Source organism: Symphalangus syndactylus, chromosome 8, assembly GCF_028878055.3.
Source record: "Symphalangus syndactylus isolate Jambi chromosome 8, NHGRI_mSymSyn1-v2.1_pri, whole genome shotgun sequence".
In the NCBI taxonomy this organism is placed as follows: domain Eukaryota; kingdom Metazoa; phylum Chordata; class Mammalia; order Primates; family Hylobatidae; genus Symphalangus; species Symphalangus syndactylus.
In genome coordinates, this window is record NC_072430.2 from 43,791,684 (window position 1) to 43,806,587 (window position 14,904).

Here is a 14,904-nt window from a genome sequence, read left to right on the forward strand (position 1 = left end):
GCGAGCAAATAAACACATACTCTTACTCTCCCTTTTCAGACAAATGGTAGTACAGTAAATGCACTATGCAGCGTTTTGTTTTCTCCACTTAACTATGTATCTTAGAGATTTTTCTACACATCAGTACGTAAAGAATATGCTCATTCTTCTTATCTTTGAGACAGATTCTCTGTCACTAGGCTGCAGTGCAGTGGCATAGTCATAGCTTACCACAGCTTTGACCTCCCAGGCTCAAGCAATCCTCCCACCTCAGCCTCCTGAGCAGGTGGGACTGCAGGTACGCGCTCTCTCTCTCTCGCTCAATCGCTTGCTGGTGCGCTCTCTTTCTCCTTCTCATGGAGACAGAGAGAGAGACAGCGCGAGCAAGTGAGCGAGACAGAAAACGAGAGCATGCCAAATTGCCCTCCCTGTGGATTGCACCAATTTAGACAATCAGCAATGCAAGAGGATTGCCTACTTCACCACACGGTTGCTAACACCTTATGTTGGCAAATGCTTAGATTTTTACCAATCTGATGGGAGAAATACGGAATCTTGGCATAAGTGTAATAATATCTATTTCTCTTATTATCAGGATGGTTGAGTGCTTTTTCTTCTTTTTTTTTTTTTTTGAAACGGAGTCTTGCTCTGTCACCCAGGCTAGAGTGCAGTGGCACGATCTCCGCTCACTGCAAGCTCCGCCTCCCGGGTTCACGCCATTCTCCTGCCTCAGCCTCCCAAGTAGCTGGGACTACAGGCACCCGCCACTACGCCCGGCTAAGTTTTTTGTATTTTTAGTAGAGACAGGATTTCACCGTGTTAGCCAGGATGGTCTCGATCTCCTGACCTCGTGATCCGCCCGCCTCGGCCTCCCAAAGTGCTGGGATTACAAGCGTGAGCCACCGCGCCCGGCCCTTTCTTTTTCTTTCTTTGAGATGGAGTCTCGCTCTGTCGCCCAGGCTGGAGTGCAGTGGCGCGATCTGGGCTCACTGCAAGCTCTGCCTCCCGGGTTCACGCCATTCTCTTGCCTCAGCCTCCCGAGTAGCTGGGACTATAGGTGCCCACCACCACGCCCAGCTAATTTTTTGTATTTTTAGTAGAAACAGGGTTTCACTGCGTTAGCCAGGATGGTCTCGATCTCCTGACCTCATGATCCGCCTGCCTCTGCCTCCCAAAGTGCTGGGATTACAGGCGTAAGCCACCAGGCCTGGCCAAGTGCTTTTTCATCTATGTCCTTTTTCTATTTAACTTTTTTTTTTTGAGGAGGAGTTTTGCTTCTGTTGCCCAGGCTGGAGTGCAGTGGCACAATCTCGGCTCACTGCAACCTTGGCCTCCCAGGTTCAAGTGATTCTCCCGCCTCAGTCTCCTGAGTAGCTGGAATTACAGGTGCTTATCACCACACCTGGTTTTTTTTTTTTTTTTCCTTTTTTTTTTTAGTAGAAACAGGGTTTCACCATGTTAGCCAGGCTGGTCTCAAACTCCTGACTTCAGGTGATCTGCCCGCCTCGGCCTTCCAAAGTGCTGGGATTACAGATGTGAGCCACTGCACCCGGCCTTAATTTCTAATTATTAATTAATTTTTAAAATAAGTGTTACAGTGCCGGGCACGGTGGCTCATGCTTGTAATCCCAGCACCTAGGGAGGCCGAGCCGGGTGGATCACGAGGTCAGGAGATCGAGACCACAGTGAAACCCCGTCTCTACTAAAAATACAAAAAATTAGCCGGGCATGGTGGCAGGCGCCTGTAGTCCCAGCTACTCGGAGAGGCTGAGGCAGGAGAATGGCGTGAACCTGGGAGGCGGAGCTTGCAGTGAAGCGAGATTGCGCCACTGCACTCCAGCCTGGGTGACAGAGCAAGACTCTGTCTCAAAAAAAAAAAAAAAAAAAAAACTGTTACAGCTTTTTTAAAATTTGTCTAGCAAGTTTTCTAGTTTTCACTGGGAACTGTCACCTCTAAAAAAGGTAAATGCCAGCTATGTGCCAGACACTGTGGTAGGTGCAATGCCAGGGATACAACAGGGAGCAAAGAGATAAGGTTCCTGGCTCTCATGAACTGCTTTCAAGCAGAGGGAGACAGATAATAAACAGGATAATTACACAATGGGATAGTACTATAAAAGGAATAAACAGGCTGCTCTCAGTGTACTGCCTATGGGCTAGCTCAGCTCTGCAAGGAGCAGTTAAAAAAAAAAAAAGGAATAAACAAGGTAATGTGATAAAGAACACCTGGTATGGGACTACTTTTAAATAATATGGCCAGAAAATACCTGTCTGAGGAAGTACCACAACATGACCTGAAACCTGAAGGATGAAAAGATGTACAAGGCCCGCTGTACAGTAAAGGGAGCAACTCAGCACATCAAGGTTGTCCAAACTCTGCACAGGCCAAAAAAGGATTTTTTTCCCTGCCCAGCTCCTGGAAGACAACCTCTAAACCCTTAGAATATCCGTCCTGTTAAGACTTCCTGGCTGAGTGCCGTGGCTCACGCCTATAATTCCAGCACTTTGGGAGGCTGAGGGGGGTGGACCACTTGAGGCCAGGAGTTTAAGACCAGCCTGGCCAACACGGTGAAACCCCATCTCTACTAAAAATACAAAAATTAGCCGGGTGTGGTGGTGCATGCCTTAATTCCAGCTACTGGGGAGACTGAGGCATGAGAATCACTTGAACCTGGGAGGCAAAGTTTGCTGTGAGCTCAGATCACACCACTGCACTCCAGCCTGGGTGACAGAGTGAGACTCCACCTAAAAAGAAAAAAAAAAAAAAAAATTAATTAAAAAGAAAAACAATTTCCCTTATTTACATGAGGCATTGGGTCATGCCAACAAGTTTCTGCTAACAATGTGATCTATGGTGAGGGCCTTGTGTCACACAGTATCAGCTTGGCCTCTGAAGGAGCCAGAGAACTGAGGTCAGCCATGTGTGACCTGGATACTAAGGCTCAGCCAGCTTCCCTGGTTGCCAATATTCCACGTGTGTTGTCATACACTGTTGCTGGAAAAATTAAGCACTGTGTGCACAACTCCACTGGGAGGGGACTATTGACAGCTTGTGCCTGGTGTGTCTCCTGGACCCTGCCCTATGTGTCTTTTTCTGTTGCTAAATTTAATCCATATCATTTCAATGTACTAAACTATAATTTGAGTATAAAACCTTTTCTGAGTTGAGTCTTTCTAGCAAATTACTGAACCTGAGGGTAGTCTTACAAATCCCCAAATATCCTGTACAATGAAACTTAACAAAATATTGCTAAGAGAAATTAAAGAACAAAAACAAAAATAGACAAATGGGTCTACACCAAATTTCTACACACCACAGGAAGCAGTCATCAGAGTGAAAAGGCAACCTCCAGAACTGGAGAAAATATCTGCAAATCAGGCTGGGTGCGGTGGCTCACGTCTACAATCCCAGCAGTTTGGGAGGCTAAGGCAGGTGGACTGCTTGAGCCTGGGAGTTCAAGGCCAGCCTGGGCAACATGGTGAAACTCCATCTCTACAAAAAATACAAAAATTAGCTGGGTGTGGTGGCGAGTGCCTATAGTTCCAGCTACTCAGGAGGCTCAGGTGGGAGGACTGCTTGAGCCTGGGAGGCAGAAGTTGCAGTGAGCCCAGATTGCATCACTTTACTCCAGCCTGGGTGACAGAGTAAAACGTTGTATCAAAAAAAAAAAAAAAAAAAAAAAATGCAAATCATGTATCTGGTAAGAGATTAATATCCAGAATACATTAAAAAGTCCTACAATAGCGTGAACCCAGGAGGTGGAGCTTGCAGGGAGCCAAGATCGAGCCACTGCACTCCAGGATGGGTGATAGAGCGAGACTCAGTCTCAAAAAAAAAAAAAAGTCCTACAATTAAACAATTGGAAAAAAACAAATCATCAGATTTTTTTTAATGGGCAAAGGACTTGAACAGATATTTCTTCAAAGAAGATATACAAATAGCCAACAAGCACATGAAAAGATGCTCTACATCTGTGTAATATGGGGGGAAAAAAAGGAAAGGATGCTCAACATCACTAATCATTAGAAAAATGCAAAACAACACGACACCCATTAGGATGGCCACTACCAAAAAACAGAAAGTAACAAGCGGCGGTAAAGTTGTGAAGAAATTGGAACCACTATGCATTGTTGGTGGGAATGTAAAATGGTGCAGCCACCATGGAAAACAATATGGAGGTTCCTCAAAAAATTAAAAATAAAACTACCATATGACCCAGCAATCCCATTTATATATATACCAATGAGTATACATAAAAAAGAACTGAATTACAAACAAGACCTCAAACAGGTAATGTGCATAGCCACTTTCACCATAGCATTATTCAGTATAGCCGAGAAGTGGAAGTAACCCAAATGTCTACTCACAGATATGTGGTATATACATAACACAGAATATTATTCAGCCCTTAAAAAGGAAATCTTGTCACATGCTACAATATAGATGAACCTTGAGGACATTATGCTAAGCAAAATAAGCAAGTCACTAAAAGAGAAATAATGTATGATTCCACTTATATGAAATATCTAGCCAGCTGGGCATGATGGCTCACACTCATAATCTCAGTATTTTGGGAGGCCAAAGTGGGAGGATTACTTGAGCCCAGGAGTTTGAGATCAGCCTGGCCAATACAGTGAGAACTCGTCTCTACAAAAAAATTAAAAAATTAGCGAGGCATGATGGGGTGCACCTGTAGTTCCAGTTACTCAGGAGGCTGAGGTGGGAAGACCACTTGAGCCCACGAGGTGAAGGCTGCCATGAGCCAAGATCATGCCACTGCACTCTAGACAGAGTGAGATCTTGTCATCAAAAATAAGAAAAAAACTCAAGTAGTCAATGTTATAGAAACAGAAAGTATATTGCCACGGGCTGAGAGAAATGGAAAATGGGGAGTTGTTCAATGGCTATAAAGTTGTTCAATGAGTACAGAGTTTCAGTTTTTCAAATTCAAAAGCCTCCCCATGAGAACAGCCTTTGACCCATGACTGATGGAACAGATTGACACATATATGGACAACTGATTTTTGCAAATGTACAAAGGTACTTCAATGGAGAAAATAGTCTTTTTTAAAAAACAGTGCTGAAACAATTGAATATCCATATGCAGAAAAATGAACTTTGATCCATACCTTGGACCATGTATAACAACTTGAAAAGGATCACAGACCTAATGTAAAACATGAAACTATAAAGCTTCCAGAAGAAAATGCAGGAAAAAACTCCTGAGAACTTGAGGTAGGCCAAAGTTTCTTAAGATGTGACACCAAAAACACAATCAATGAAATACAGACGGAATTAGCTGGGTGCAGTGGCACACATCTGTAGTCCTAGCTATTTGGAAGAACGAGGCAGAAGAATTCTTTGAGCTCAGGAGTTTGAGGCTGCAGTGAGCTATAATCACATCACTATACTCCAGCCTGGGTGACAGTGCAAGACCCTGTCTCTCAAAAAAAAAAAAAAAAAAAAAATCTGCCCTTCAAAAAGCACTGTTAATAAAAAGAAAAGCCACAGTCTGGGAGAAAACATTTGCAAATTATATCTATTACAGAGGACTTGTATCCAGACTATGTAAATAATTCTCAAAATCCATTAAGAAAGCAATTTTTAAATGGGCAAGAGATTTGAACAGACAAGTCACCAAAGAAGTTATCAGGATGACAAGCACATGAAAAGATACTCAACATCATTACTCAATAGAGAAATGTAAATTAAAACCAAAGTGGATATAACTATATACCTTTTTACAAGAGCTACAAAATTTAGAAGACTGACAGTATCAAGTACTGACAAGATGTGGAGGAATTGGAACTGATACTGCTGGTAGAAATGTAAAATTATACAACCAGTTTGGAAAGTTCTTTGGTAGTACCTTAAAAAGTTAAATATAAGGCTGGGCATAGAGGCTCATGCCTATAATCCCAGCACTTTGGGAAGCCAAGGCGGGAGGATCACTTGAGGCCTGGAGTTCAAGACCAGCCTGTGAAACATAGAAAGACTCCATCTTCTATAAAAAATATAAATAAAAACTGGTCAGGTATGGTGGCTCACGCCTGTAATCCCAGCACTTTGGGAGGCCAAGGCAGATCACTTGAGATCAGGAGTTCAAGACCAGCCTGGCCAACATGGAGAAACCTAGTCTCTACTAAAAATACAAAAATTAGCTGGGTGTGGTGGCAGGCGCCTGTAATCCCAGCTACTGGGGAGGCTGGGACAGGAGAATCACTTGAACCCAGGAGGCAGAGGTTGCAGTGAGCCAAGATTGCGCCACTACATTCCAGCCTCGGCGACAAAAGTGAAACCCCATCTCAAAAATAGATAGATAGATAGATAGACAGACGGATGGATAGAAAAAACGTTAAATATACACCTACCATATCGGATCATATTCGACTCCTAGATAATCTATCTAGGTATTTGACCAAGATAAATTAAAGCATATGCCCATACAAAGATCTGTACATGAATATCCGCAACAGCCACTATCTGTAATGCTTCAGAACTGAAAATCCAAATATCTACTAACAAGTAAATAGATCAAAAACTGTGGTATACAACTCAGCAATAAAAAGGAACCACATAACATTGACGAATTTCAAAATAATTATGCTGAAAGAAAGAAGCCAGACAAGAGTCTGTATGACTTTTTTTTTTTTTTTTAGACAGAGACTCACTCTGTTGCCCAGGCTAGAGTGCAGTGGCACGATCTCAGCTCACTGCAACCTCTGCCTCCTGGGTTCAAGCAGTCCTCATGTCTCAGCCTCCTGAGGAGCTGAGATTACAGGTGCACGCCACCACCCCTGGCTAATTTTTGCATTTTTAGTAGAGAAGGGGTTTCATGTTGGCCAGGTGGCCTCAAGTCATCGCCCACCTCGACCTCCCAAAGTGCTGGGATTACAGGCATGAGCCACCGTGCCCGGCCTGTATGATACTATTTATATAAAACAGTATCATAATAGTAAATGGCTGGGTGCGGTGACAAAACATGGTTGCCTGAGGATGGGGAGGAATCAGGGAGGAGAAGGAGAGATTACAACAAAACATGAAGAAACTTCTGGAGGTAATGGACATATTCATTAACTGTGGTGGTGGTTTCAAGAGTATACATATATATCAAAACTTATCACACTGTATACTTTAAATATGTACATTTTACGTCAATTATACCACAATAAAGCTGTTGTTAAAAATGTATCTTTCTTGGGCTGGGCGTGGTGGCTCACGCCTGTAATCCCAGCACTTTGGGAGATCGAGGCAGGCGGATCATCTGAGGTCAGGAGTTTGAGACCAGCCTGGCCAACATGGTGAAACCCCATCTGTACTAAAAAAAAAAAAAAAAAAAAAATTAGCCGGGTGTGGTGGCGCATGCCTGTAATCCCAGCTACTCAGGAGGCTGAGGCAGGAGAGTCGCTTGAACCCAGGTGGCAGAGGTTGCAGTGAGCCAAGATCATGCCACTGCACTCCAGCCTGGGCAACAAGAGTGAAACTCCATCACACACACACACAAAAAGTATCTTTCTCAAGGGAGTGTGTAGGTGCTTTGAAAAGTGTCAAATGAGAGGAAAGTGGTACTAGAATACTGAGGGATTTCCAAAAGGAAAAATCTTGGTAGCTAAATACGAGAATGATGACTTAAGCATGGTATTACCTGTAAGGCTATTTTTAAAAAAAGGCCAGGCGCGGTGGCTCATGCCTGTAATCCCAGCACTTTGGGAGTCCGAGGCAGGCGGATCACAAGGTCAGGAGATCGAGATCATCCTGGCTAACATGGTGAAACCCCATCTCTACTAAAAATACAAAAAATTAGCTGGGCGTGGTGGTGGGCGCCTGTAGTCCCAGCTACTCGGGAGGCTGAGGCAGGAGAATGGCGTGAACCTGGGAGGCGGAGCTTGCAGTGAGCCAAGATCGTGCCACTGCACTCCAGCCTGGGCAACAGACCGAGACTCCATCTCAAAAAACAAAACAAAACAAAACTTTTTATTATGGAAAAAATTTAAACAAATACTCTTCAGAAATGTACAATGAAGCCCATGTGCAATTTATTCAACTTCAATAATTATGAACTCATGCTAATCTTGTTTCATCTACTCCCCCGCTCACTTTGCCACTCCAGTATTATTTTGAGGCAAATCTTAGATATATCATTTCCTTCATAAATATTTTAGTATGTATTTCTAAAAGATAAGAACTTGAAGCCTTTTGCATTTGTGGCTTGATAGCTCACTTCTTTCAAAATATTCTTATTTTTATTTATATTATTTATTTTTTATTATTATTATTGAGACCGAGTCTGGCTGTGTTGCCCAGGCTAGAGTGCAGTGGCATGACCACTGCTCACTGCAACCTCCACTTCACAGGCTCAAGTCATCCTTCCACCTCAGCCTCCCAAGTACCTGGGACTATAGGCACATGCCACCACACCCAGTTAATTACTATTAGTATTATTTACTTTTTTTTTTTTTTTTTCCATAGAGATGTGGTTTCACCACATTGCCCAGGCTGGTCTCAAACTCCTGAGCTCAAGTGATCCACCCGCCTCAGCCTTCCAAAGTGCTAGGGTTACAAGTATGAGCCACCACGCCATAAAATATTTTTAAATGCAGACTTAGATCCACAGCAAAATTGAGCAGAAAGTACAGAGAGTTCCCACATACCCCCTCCAACAGCCTCTCTCTATCAACATCCTGCACCACTGTGGTAAACTGTTACAACAGATGAACCTACATTGACAGTCCACAGTTTATCTTGATTCACTTTTGGTGTTATACAGTCTATGGGTTTGTATAAACAGACAATGACAGGTTTCCATGATTACAATATCATACAGAATAGTTTCACTGCCCTAAAAAATCTGTATGCTTCAGGAGGCCGAGACAGGAGAATCGCTTGAGCCCAGGAGTTCAAGACCAGCCTGGGCAACATAGCGAGACCCCAGCTCTACAAAAAAAGTGAAACAAACAGCAAAAAAAAGTAGCCAGGCATGGTGGCACACACCTGTACTCCCAGCTATTCACAAGGCTGAGATGGGAGAATCACTTGAGCACAGGACTTAGAGGCTGCAGTGAGCTATGATCACACCACTATACTCTAGCCTGGGTGACAGAAGGAGACCCTGTCTCAAAAAAAAAAAATAATAATGATAATATATATTTGATTCTATGCTAGACATATAAATATACCTCATTCTTAAATATGGCAATTTTAATAAGAAATGTTAATATTTATTGAACAAGTATGTGCTAGGTAGTGTACTAATCATTCAGGTTATCTCATTTGATTTAAATAAAACTCTAGGTTAATTGCTATAAACTTCATTTAACAGATAAAGAAACTGAAGTTTAGTGAGGCCAGTTAATTTGCCAAAGATCACAGGGCTAAGAAGTTCCAGAATGGAGATTCAAAGTCCAACTGTTTAGTCAAGAGACCCTACTGTTAACCAGTACCTTTACACTACTAACTGGGTAAACCTTAAGCAATTAATGATAAAGATTGAGATTACTGCCACCTTTTCACTGTTATAAATAAAACTTCAATAAAAATTCTTGGCACTTCTCTGGTAATATTTTTATAGGATAAACTTCCAGAAGTGAAATGCTAGGTGAGATTAGATTAGGTTAGACTTAATTGCTAAATTATTTCCAAAAGGCATGTGTATCTGTAGATTCAATTAACAGCTTGCCTCCAAATAAATACTAACTTAACTCCAAAGAACACAGCATACAAGAAAGCCTACTTCACTACAACCTCAGCAGCAGTGTATCAATTTTAACTCACTAATAGGTAAGAAGTGAAGTTTTAATTTTTATCTCTATTAGTAAGGCTGATCAACTAGGCTTTTCATATATTTATTGCCATTTCTATTTCTTACTTCATAAATACTGCTTGTAACCTTTGCTACTGAGTTAGTTGGTTTTTTTGGTTGTTTTTGTTTTTTTTTTTTTGAGACAGAGTCTCGCTCTGTCGCCCAGGCTGGAGTGCAGTGGCGGAGTCTCAGCTCACTGCAAGCTCCACTCCGCCTCCCGGGTTCACGCCATTCTCCTGCCTCAGCCTCTCCGAGTAGCTGGGACTACAGGCGCCCGCCACCACGCCCAGCTAATTTTTTGTATTTTTAGTAGAGACGGGGTTTCACCGTGGTCTCGATCTCCTGGCCTCGTGATCCGCCCGCCTCGGCCTCCCAAAGTGCTGGGATTACAAGTGTGAGCCACCGTGCCCGGCCCTGAGTTAGTTGTTAATGTTCTTTTTAATTTCATAAGAATTCTATGTATATTGGGATATATCTGTCATATATTTCAAGCCTTTGTCCTAGTTTGTTTTGGACTTTGTTCATGGCAGTTTTTGCCACACATTTTTTTCTTTTTTTGAAGCAGGGTCTCACTTTGTTGCCCAGGTTGAAGTACAGTGACATGATTACAGCTCACTGCAGCCTCGACCTCCTAGTCTCAAGCAATCCTCCTGCCTCAGCTTCCCAAGTAGCTGGGACCACAGAAGCACACTACCTCACCCCACTAATTTTCACATTTTTCTTTTTTGTAGAGACAAGATCGTGCTATGTTACCCAAGCTAGTCTCAAACTCCTGGCCTCAAGGGATCCTCCTGCCTCAGCCTCCCAAAGTACTAGGAATACAGACATGAGCCACCACACCTAGCTCTGCAATAAAGTTTATAATTGTGTGTAGCTGAATATGAACTTAGGTAATTTTATAAAGAAAACAGAAACTTATTTTTACAACACCCCAAATCCTAATGTTTTTCAATATATACATACATGTATACATAGTTATGTGTTTACAAATATTCTACCCTTTTCCCTTAATATTTCATGCACACATGTAAGCAGTTAACATGCCTACGTGGTTATAAAGTATTCAATTATGCTGATATATTTATAGTCTGAATATTTACTTAAAATACATTTTTTCAATAATTAATATTTGTAAGCAAAATGTATTGGCAGGCACGGTGGTTCATGCCTGTAATCCCAACACTTTGAGAGGCCTAGGTGGGCAGATCACTTGAGGTCAGGAGTTCGAGACCAGCCTGACCAACATGGTAAAACCCCATCTCTATCTAAAATACTAAAGTTAGCCAGGTGTGGTGGCACAACCCTGTTAATCCCAACTACTCGGGAGACTAAGGCAGGAGAATCACTTGAACCTGGGAGGCGGAGGCTGCAGTGAGCCGAGATCGCACAACTGAACTCCAGCCTGGGCAACAGAGGGAGGCTCCGTTTCAAAAAAAAAAAGGAAAGGGAATGTATTAATCCTTTAAGACTTAATGGGCAAAAAAAAAAAGACTTAATGAATATTGTTTGAATTTCTACAACGAGAAATGTGGGGCTCTAAGCCTGCTCTGTAGGACAGGACTAGAAGAGTGGCTTAACCAAAGAACTGGCAAGTTAAATGGAAAACTTGAAAACATTTATTAATCATAGGGAACATGTTTCCAACAACACACATAATTCCATTCAGCATCTGACCAAGCTTTGTGATTCCCTGGAGTCAGAGGTTTAACCATTCCTCTAATGCCAAGAAAGGCTGTCATTTCCACAAACAGTTGACGTAACTGGTTAGAGATAATACTGAACATTTATGGGGCTGTTATGTTAGGCTTAAGCCTAAAGTTTCTTAACATATTATTAAGATTTGTGCCTAAGAGATTTTACTCATGCAAAAGCTAGCATGTTTCTCTGGAGGTCGTTGAGATTTTAAGTTATTTTTTGCCTTACTCCACTTTAACACAACTGAGAAAACAAATTCATAACTATAATGACACAATAACACTGTCAAAGGCTAACTGGAGCTGCAGATTCTATTTAAATGTAGATCACCCATTCCATTCATTTTTTTTCTCCTCAAGGTCCTTTAAATAGCTTATAGGTTTGCTTTTTGTTTATTTTTATGTATTTATTTGAGACAGGGTCTCACTTTGTCACCTAGGCTGGAGTACAATGGTGTGATCTCGGCTAAATGCAGCTTTGACCTCCCAGGTGAACCTTGAAAGCAATCCTCCTGACTCAGCCTCCCAAGTAGCTGGGATTACAAGGGCGCACCATCACGCCTGGCTAATTTTTGTATTTTTAATAGAGACAGGGTTTCACCATGATGGCCAGGCTGGTCTGGAACTCTTGGCCTCAAGTAATCCGCCCACCTTGGCCTTCCAAAGTGCTGGGATTACAAGTGTGAGCCACCATGCCCAGTGAATATTTCTTTTCTCAAATGGAGACTAAGAAACATAACCGAAGCGGCCGGGCGTGGTGGCTCACGCTTGTAATCCTAGCACTTTGGGAGGCCGAGGCAGGCGGATCACAAGGTCAGGAGATCGAGACCACGGTGAAACCCTGTCTCTACTAAAAATACAAAAAAAATTAGCCGGGCGTGGTGGCGGGCGCCTGTAGTCCCAGCTACTCGGAGAGGCTGAGGCAGGAGAATGCTGTGAACCCGGGAGGCAGAGCTTGCAATGAGCCAAGATTGCGCCACTGCACTCCAGCCTGGGCGACAGAGCGAGACTCCGTCTCAAAAAAAAAAAAAAAAAAAATTAGCCGGGCGTGGTGGTGGGCGCCTGTAGTCCCAGCTACTCGGAGAGGCTGAGGCAGGAGAATGGCGAGAACCCGGGAGGCGGAGCTTGCAGTGAGCTGAGATTGCGCCACTGCACTCCAGCCTGGGCGACAGAGCGAGACTCCGTCTCAAAAAAAAAAAAAAAAAAAAAAAGAAAGAAACATAACCGAAGCTTTTATTGATGACAAGGGCATAATATAAACTCCAATTACCAATAAGAATGTAAGAATGCTCTCAAAGATCTCATGCTAACCAGCTTTTGTGGTTTTTTTTCTTTTTTTGAGACAGTTTCACTGTCACACTGCACTGGAGTGCACTGGCACGATCTCAGCTCACTGCAACCTCTGAGTCCTGGGTTCAAGCAATTCTCGTGCTTCAGTCTCCTGAGTAGCTGGGACTACAGGTGCATGCCATCACACCCATTGACTTTTTTTTTTTCAAGTAGAAATGGGGTTTCACCATGTTGGCCAGGCTGGTCTCAAACTCCTGAGCTCAAGTGATCTGCCTGCCTCGGCCTCCCAAAGTGCTGGGATTACATGTGTGAGCCACCATGCCCAGCCTTTTTTGGTTTCTTTTGTATCAGCTGTTCTAACTCCATGACTTTAGTCAGTCATCACAGAAAACCTCGAATGCCTGATCCCTTTCCGCAGATATTCCTCGGGTAGCATACTATTCTTTTGTGACCTTTCCTCATATTAAAAAATATAAAAAATACTTGGGAGGCCGAGATGGGCAGATCACGAGGTCAGGAGATTGACACCATCCTGGCTAACATGGTGAAACCACGTCTCTACTAAAAATGTAAAAAATTAGCCAGGCGTGGTGGTGGGCACCTGTAGCCCCAGCTACTTGGGAGGCTGAGGCAGGAGAATGGCGTGAACCCGGGAGGCAGAGCTTGCAGTGAGCCGAGATCGTGCCACTGCACTCCAGCCTGGGCAACAGAGCGAGACTCTGTCTCAAAAAAAAAAAAAAAATATATATATATATATAAATAAAATATTTTAGGTTGGGCACAGTAGCTCACACCTGTAATCCCAGCACTTTGGGAGGCCAAGACAGGTGGATCACTTGAGCTCAGGAGTTTGGGACCAGACTGCGCAACATGGTGAAACCTCATTTCTGCCAAAAATACAAAAAATTAGCTGGGTGTGGTGGCATGAGCCTGTGGTCCCAGCTACTTGGGAGGCTGAGGTGGCAGGATCACTTGAGACCATCCTGGTCTCAAGGAGGTCGAGGTTGCAGTGAGTTGAGATTGCACCACTGCACTCCAGCTTGGGTGACAGAGTGAGATTACTTTTTCAAAATAGCTTTTTAAATTATTAAATAACTGTATTATAGAACATTTAGAAAATGAAAGGGGGAAATCACCAATATCACCCATGCTTTTCTTCTCTTATTTTTCCGAGATAGATGTAATACAGCCGTGAACCACCATGCCTGGCCTGCAATATAGTCTTGATGCATAACCACTTTGGAAGAATTCTAGCAATCTCTAAAATAGTTCTAAGATCCATATATTCAATCACAGCAACTATCTTTGAGAAACTCACACAAGTGCACACAGACTAATGAATGAGTATGTCACTGCAGCACTGTCAGTTATTGTGAAAAACTGGAACCTATCAAATGTTTGTAAACAGAATTATTTTTATATATTCACAAGAGAAAACGAATGCTAGAGCTACATGCATCTACATATACATGAATGCCCAAAATTCTACATAGGAATGTCTCTTTTGCAACATATACTAACATATATGTGGAAATTCTCTTCAACTTTCAGACACAAACTATATAAAGTTTTTTTTTTTTTTTTTTTTTCTAGATGGAGTCTCGTTCTGTTGCCCAGGCTGGAGTGCAGTGGTGCAATCTCGGCTCACTGCAAGCTCCGCCTCCCAGGTTCACGCCATTCTCCTGCCTCAGCCTCCCAAGTAGCTGGGACTACAGGCGCCTGTCACCACGCCCAGCCAATTTTTGTATTTTTTTAGTAGAGACGGGGTTTCACCATGTTGACCAGGATGGTCTCAGTCTCTTGACCTCGTGATCCGCCCTCCTCAGTCTCCCAAAGTGCTGGGATTACAGGCATGAGCCACCACACCCGGCTTTTTTTATTTATTTATTTATTTATTTTTGAGACGGAGTCTCACTCTGTTGCCCAGGCTGGAGTGCAGTGGTGCAATCCTGGCTCACTGCAACCTCTACCTCCAGAGTTCAAGCAATTCTCTGCCTCAGTTTCTGGAGTAGCTGGGATTACAGGCCCCTGACATCACGCCTAGCTAAATTTTGTATTTTTTTTTAGTAGAGACAGGGTTTCACCATGTTGGCCAGGCTGGTCTTGAACTCCTGACCTTGTGATCCACCAGCCTCAGCCTC

General features: G+C 43.0%; 1 protein-coding gene and 1 non-coding gene across 7 annotated transcripts in view; one reads left to right on the forward strand and one right to left on the reverse strand.

The window, feature by feature from the left end:
- Positions 1–14,904, reverse strand: part of PSEN1 (presenilin 1) — a 90,490-nt gene that overhangs the window by 60,456 nt on the left and 15,130 nt on the right. The window lies entirely within an intron of this gene.
- Positions 1,868–1,928, forward strand: LOC129488965 (U7 small nuclear RNA). The gene has a single exon (XR_008659798.1). It is a non-coding gene; the product is annotated as a U7 small nuclear RNA (small nuclear RNA).